Genomic DNA, 5,968 nt, shown 5'->3' with positions numbered 1-5,968 from the left:
GCCCCCTGTATTCCCACATAAGAGCACAGAGTTAGCTGGAACTGGGGAGTTCCAGTCAATGGCATGCTAGGGAAGAGAGAGAGAGTGCTTCGAACAAATCCCCAAAGAGGAACTTCCTAGGGTTGGTGGCAGGAGAGGGAAAAGGGGCTTTGACTTTCCCCTCACTCTTTGTGTTGGAGGAAGATCTTCAAAGGATCCAGAGGATGTTGCACTTTCCATCATTCCCTTCATGTCCTAGTGGCATCTCTGGTTTGGTTGACAGGTGGTTCTGGAGGCAAGGACACACTATACACAGATTCACAACTATATAAAGAGCTCAGCAAAGAACCTTCAACTTGTTTAAAGGGAACTTTTTGGGCACCTCATGAATAGGAGAAAAGGACTTCTAACAATCTGGAACTGGGTCATCCCTTTGCCACATATGCTTTCTAGGTTTTAAGGCTTCTTTTCTCTGGACTCTGTACTATAATAAGACTGTCAGAGACTTTTGTATCTACTGTTCTAATTGTACTATCTTAGTAAATACTCCTTTAGAAAAACAATTTTGTCTGACTGACCAAATTAATTTGTAGCTGAAAATCTTGGGTGGGAAAGAAAGGAGCACACCAGTGGGGTCTTGGGCCAAAGGCATTCCATAATCACTGTTAACTCCTCAGGGGAAACTCTAGAAGTCTTAGAGGGAGATATAACCTTGCTCTGGGACCCAAGACTACTCTGTTCGAACTGGGATGAGTGTAGCATTTATTCAGTACTTACGATATGTCAGGAAGTGTGCTAAACACTTTGGGATAAAAATACAATCAAGCAAGATAGTTCTTTTCCTCAACAGTTTAACAGGGGAAGAAAACACATAAAGGAGCTGGAAAAAAAAAAGGTGTTGGTGAAGAAATAGCCAGAAAGAAGTAAACAAGCTTCTAGCCATCTATCATTGTGACATTCCCACCTAAATCCATGCAACTGGCAGTTAAAGCACAATATGAGTCCAGTATTAATATGCGCTAGAAACAAAGGAGAAGTCTGATTGAAGACCTATGAACTGACGCAAAATGAAGTGAGCAGAAAAAGATATACAATGACCTAAGCAATGTAAATGGAAGGAATAACCACATCAAAACTGCATTGTGCAATTGTAATGACTGATATTGAAAGTAATGAGTAGCTATGACACTGAACCTCTTTAAAGAGGAAGGGGACTGAATATGGAAGTGATATTAATTTGTTTTGCCGAACTTTCTTTCCTCTCTTTATGTTTTATTTTTATCTTGTGAAGGATGGTTCTCTGGATTGAGAAAGAGAGGAGACATATTTAGAAAAGAAGATTATGTAAAAGCAAAAGGCACAAATTAATTTTAAGAGTTAAAAATAACCTACACAGCTAAATAAATACAATTCATTAATAAATATCTTTTCTTCATGTTTCCCTGTAGCACCAATGCAATATTTACAGCGCTCACAATCACAATAAAGACCATGACTATAAATATCGAATGACATACCAAACTCTCCATATAGAGGACAGAACTGAAACATTTGTTTAGACACCAGAAAACTAAATCCCAAAACCAGTAAGCCATTTTCATCATAGTACCAAAGATATTAAGAAACCATAATAACACGGAGAGCCATAGCATTCTTTAGCCTTCCCACAAACCAATATAAGATCAAGATTTACTCACAAACCTCTTTATCTCCTTGTCTGAGCACCTCTCTCTCCCATCATCTAGCTAGCTCTGGCTCCCAGCTTCCTGTGGGCTCTACTTCTCTTCAGCAAACTCCTCTCACCACAGGTTACATGTTATTACATTCAGCCTATTAGGGGGCAGAGTTTATCTTCACAGCAGGGAAGTTTCTTGTGGGCTCTGTTCCACCTTCAGCAAATTCCTTCCATCACAGGCTCCATGTGATTACATTCAGTCTATTAGGGGGCAGAGTTTACTTTCAAAGCAGGGGAGATCTTCAAATTCCCATTACATCCCCTTAACTCCAAAGGAAGTGCCAGGATCTAAGAGACTGAAGGAAATGGGACTTTACGTTTCTAGGGTGCTGAAGTGCCAGTAAGAATGGTCCACATAGTGGAAGGTCAAGATCCTAGAGAGACTTGGAATGGGGAGGGAATGGAGTGAAGCCAGGCAGTGGGGAGGGAATAGTTGTCTCTAGTAAAAGGGGGATGTGGAAAAGGAAATGCATGTCTCTAGCTGAGAAACTGGGACAGATGATATGATGAGTCAAATAGATGTATTAGATGTCAAGTGGACTTATTAGAAAGTGAGGCAGTTAGGTGGCAAAGTGGATAGAGCACCAGGTCTGCAGTCAGGAAGACCTGAGTTCAAATATAGCTTCAGATATTTACTAACTTTGTGAACCTAGGCAAGTCACTTAACCCTGTTTGTCTCGGCTTCTTCATCTGTAAAATGAGCTGGAGAAGTAAAGTACTCCAGTATCTCTGCCAAGAAAGTCCCAAAATGTGGTCACAAAGAGTCTGAAATGACTAAAGAATGACAACTAGAAAGAAGGGGAAATGCTTTATCATCATTTTTCAAAGGCTAATCCTGACTTTAACACAAATAAATTATGCTTTTTGACTGAAGAAGTTTAGTTCAAACCTACGTTCATTACCCAACATGAAACTTTTTTCATTTCCTTGAAGCCTGTTAAAAAATGAGAAGGCAGTTCTATTCAAGGAAACTGAAGCACCATTATCCTCATCATTAGCAATTTATTGAACATCAATAGATGCAGTATCCTGGGCTGTGCATACTAAGATGTATAAAATATGGTCCCTGAGCTCAAAGAGTTTACTATTTGGTTGATGAGCCAGGACATCAGCAGAAAAAGGTACATTGTAAGGTCAAGTACCATTTGCTACATCCCACATGACAGGTCAGCACTGAAAATGAAGATTTTTGCAGAGTCATCTGTTAAAAGTTGTTAGTTACCTGATAAGAATAGATGGATTTTCATTTTCAATATTACTAAAATGTGAAGGAATATTTGAACTGGCAAGACCATTGAATTTATAGGCTTTTAGTGTTACCTCTCATAGATGAGGAAACTCAGGTCCAAAGAAATAGAGTGGCAATCACTATTGATTAGCATCATGGCTGAATTAAGGATAAGGGCCTTGGAATATTGGTCTCTGTTGAGCAGATGAACTATGTGGGTCAGTAATATTCTTGCACATTGCATTGCTGAGCAGCTTATAATATCTGAAAATTCAGTTTGGTCAGAGAAGGAGGTAGGTTCAACCTAGAAGTTTTCACTCTCTTCTCTCTTGATTTTTTCAGGGTTTTCCATCAGTTGCATTGACTGACTAATTAATGTCCTGTTAAGAGTATTCTACAAGTGGGACAAATTGTACTAGCAAATGAACTACAATGTTTGAAAGGATCAATTTTGTTTTTGTCATGATTTCTAACAGAATTAGAGGCAGCTAGGTGTCAAATAGATAGTGCACTGGGCCTGGAATCAGGAAGACTCTTCCTATCTTCAAATCTGGCCTCAGACGCTTATTAGCTGTGTGACCCTGGGCAAATCACTTCACCTTCTTTGCCTCAGTTTCCACATCTGTCAAATGAACTAGAAAAGTAAATGGAAAACCTCTCCAGTATTTTTGCCAAGAAAACTCCAAATGGGGTCATGAAAAGTGGGACACCACTCAATAACAACGACAATGGAATTACAAAAAATTTAATATGTTAGGAAATGTAAGTGATATAAAATAAAGGATCTAAATAAAATAAAAATAAACAAAAGACCTTTGTTTGGAAGGATTTGGTGGTTTAAAAAAGTTGTGAAAACTAAGCTCTGCAAATCTCGGTGAAGTATTCAGGCAGGGATTGATGCAATGAGTGATCCCTGACTTTGGGTTCCTACTTATCTGAGTACACTTGTTTTACTATAACTCTCTTTGATGTGACTTCTGTGTCCATCCAGTGCCTACTTAGTGGGCATGCCCAGTGCTGAAATAGAAATATCTTGCCACATCTGGCTTGTTTCCCTTTTTATGCAACCTACAGTAAAATGTAAGCTGTGACTTAGCCAGCAAGGTATCAAACTGTATAACTGGCTTCACGAAAGTCTATTGAGTTACTTTACCTGCACTGGCTTTCTCAGCAAATGTAGACAGTCTCCCTACTGCTCACTGGAGGTGCTCAGTTTAAGAATGCTTAGACTCTTTGCTTTTCCCTGTTCATATTGCTCAGGATAGCATCACTCTCTCCATGTCTCTCCTTTTCCTGGTCATTTGGAAGAGTTATCGCTTTAGGTATAATTCGATATTAGAACTAAAAATTTGAACCTGCTGCTTTGACTCTGGTGCTCTTTTTTTTTTTTTAAGGGAGGATGAATTTTGGTTTCTGCCTTTGGGGGGGGGGGGCACAGGAGATTTCCCTAGGTGAGAGGTTCTAGACTCACCTCGACTTAGGGCATTCCGCCAAATTTTCATCTCTACAACTCCATCCAGAAGTAGAAAGAGGGAGCTGGGGAATCTTTGGGAGGACTGGTTCCTATTAAGCCTGTGTTCCAAAGAGCTTCACTTTTGCGACTGCTCTCGTCTCTAAGGGACCCTAACACTTGGCTCTTGTCCAGGGTGCCAGTCTCTGCTCCAAGCATTCATGTATGGGATAACGGTACCACAAGTCTCAGCCAGAGATCCAGAGGCTACGGACAGTAATAGATATGCTTTGCGTGGAACAAGTGGGATGAGAGAACTATTCGCCCGTGACAAGAATTAAGTCATGAATAAAAAAAAACCATTATTATGCCGTGACTCGGATTCGAACCGAGGTTGCTGCGGCCACAACGCAGAGTACTAACCACTATACGATCACGGCTTGCCATGAAACGGGATGCTGTTAGGTCTTCCACCGCCCTCTTTTAATACCTTTTAAACCCGTCTTCCCAAGGAAATTGCCGGTTTTGGGAGGTGGGGATTGGGAAATAGCCTACTTTGCTTCACTTTTTGAAGGCACCATCTCCTCTCACTCTAATCTAAACTCGATTCTCAAGAATAGAGTTCAGTATGGAGAACACCCTGTGAAACCCCAACCCACGGAGCTATTACAACACAGCTTCTTCTTTCCTTAGAATTATGACACAACCCATCTTTTCTCCATTCCCAAGGAGAAAAAAAAGGCCAAGGTCTCCCACTGCATCTGAGTCATCTCCAGTCTTCTTCACCTGTATCTTGCCACTGGACTCAGATTACACTAGAGGAGAGTGAGACTGATGACCCTGCCTCACTTAAATTTAATTCACTTCCGAGTGAATGGCATTGGTCCTCTTCTAGAACAAAGGCTAAACAACAACCCAAGGAAATACAACAATACTTCCCATTCCACAATACCACATGTTCACACACCTCTCTCTATCTCTGTCACTCAGTCTCTCCCTTTCCCCACCCCCATACATTTCATCTCCTAAAACTGACCGTTTCCATCTGACCAGAAGGACAAGTTACTTTCCTGGGGCACATATCATTAAGTTATCAAAGAACAGTAAAAATGTGCACAAGGTTTCCCAGGTGAAAGCTCAAATGAGTGTTTCTCACCATGAAAGTTTCTCCAATGAAATGGACTTGGAGGGAGAATGCAACTGGTTCTTGATTTGCACAACTCTGCTCTTTCTTATTCTTTCCTGAGCAAAGCATAGTAGATGGGTTACATTAAAATTAAAATGCAAAAATTAAAATATAAATTAAAAGGTAAATTAAATTAATGGAACTAAAATACAAAATTTAAATTTAAAATTTAAATGCAAAAAATTAAATATAAATTAAATGAAAATTCAAATACAAAATATGAAATCTGGATGCTCTAGAACAACTGAAGAAAAGGACTGGAGAGAAGCCTGGTTCATTTCGTTTCTATGCAGATTCAATTCCTGATTAGCCATTTTGTTACCAATACTTCCATCTCCAAAATCAATCACACCCTCATTTCATGGCCTGAAACTGACTTCCCTAAAGTTT

General features: G+C 39.9%; 1 non-coding gene across 1 annotated transcript; it reads right to left on the bottom strand.

Annotated features, from left to right (window-relative positions):
* Positions 1 to 4,760: 4,760 nt before the first annotated feature.
* On the bottom strand, positions 4,761 to 4,832 carry TRNAH-GUG (transfer RNA histidin (anticodon GUG)). Its single transcript has one exon. It is a non-coding gene; the product is annotated as a tRNA-His (tRNA).
* Between the last annotated feature and the right edge of the window lie 1,136 nt (positions 4,833 to 5,968).

Source organism: Petaurus breviceps, unplaced genomic scaffold (genome assembly GCF_028583685.1).
Source record: "Petaurus breviceps papuanus isolate PSGF00001 unplaced genomic scaffold, PetGlider_PUasm1.0 186, whole genome shotgun sequence".
Classification (NCBI taxonomy): Eukaryota; Metazoa; Chordata; class Mammalia; order Diprotodontia; family Petauridae; genus Petaurus; species Petaurus breviceps.
This window is presented reverse-complemented; position numbering and strand designations above follow the sequence as displayed.